Genomic DNA, 379 nt, shown 5'->3' with positions numbered 1-379 from the left:
AAATCATTTGCTGCAAATATTGCACAGACTAAGAGCATGACCATGGAACCCTGGCTAGGGAAATAAAGCAACTGGTTTGGGGTTCAGAAGTAAAGCTTTTGATTAGCGAGGTTTTTGGTTCACAATAATGTCTGTAGACTCTTGACTGCCTACACTATAGTAACTGAGACTCAATCTCAGAGAGGTGAGGTGACTACTTAATTACCAAGTAATCTGCGCCTTAGAAAAGATTTAGAAAGGGGGGGGGGGGGCTTTTGCACTTGACCTGACTTGATAACCTTTCACGGATAAGTTTAGCAACCTTGTATGCCTTACTTTAAAGCAGATAGTTTTTTCTTTTTTTTATAGTATTAACATTGTGAAATTTGGCTCTGAATAC

At 39.1% G+C, this 379-nt stretch overlaps 1 protein-coding gene across 1 annotated transcript in view; it reads right to left on the bottom strand.

The window, feature by feature from the left end:
- LOC119589267 (ATP-binding cassette sub-family F member 2-like) overlaps positions 1–379 on the bottom strand; it is a gene marked incomplete in the record, with an annotated part of 10709 nt that overhangs the window by 8267 nt on the left and 2063 nt on the right.

The sequence above is a fragment of the Penaeus monodon genome, chromosome 25 (genome assembly GCF_015228065.2).
Source record: "Penaeus monodon isolate SGIC_2016 chromosome 25, NSTDA_Pmon_1, whole genome shotgun sequence".
NCBI classification, from domain to species: domain Eukaryota; kingdom Metazoa; phylum Arthropoda; class Malacostraca; order Decapoda; family Penaeidae; genus Penaeus; species Penaeus monodon.
The sequence above is the reverse complement of the archived record's forward strand: the minus strand, read 5'-3'. Positions and strand labels throughout refer to the sequence as shown.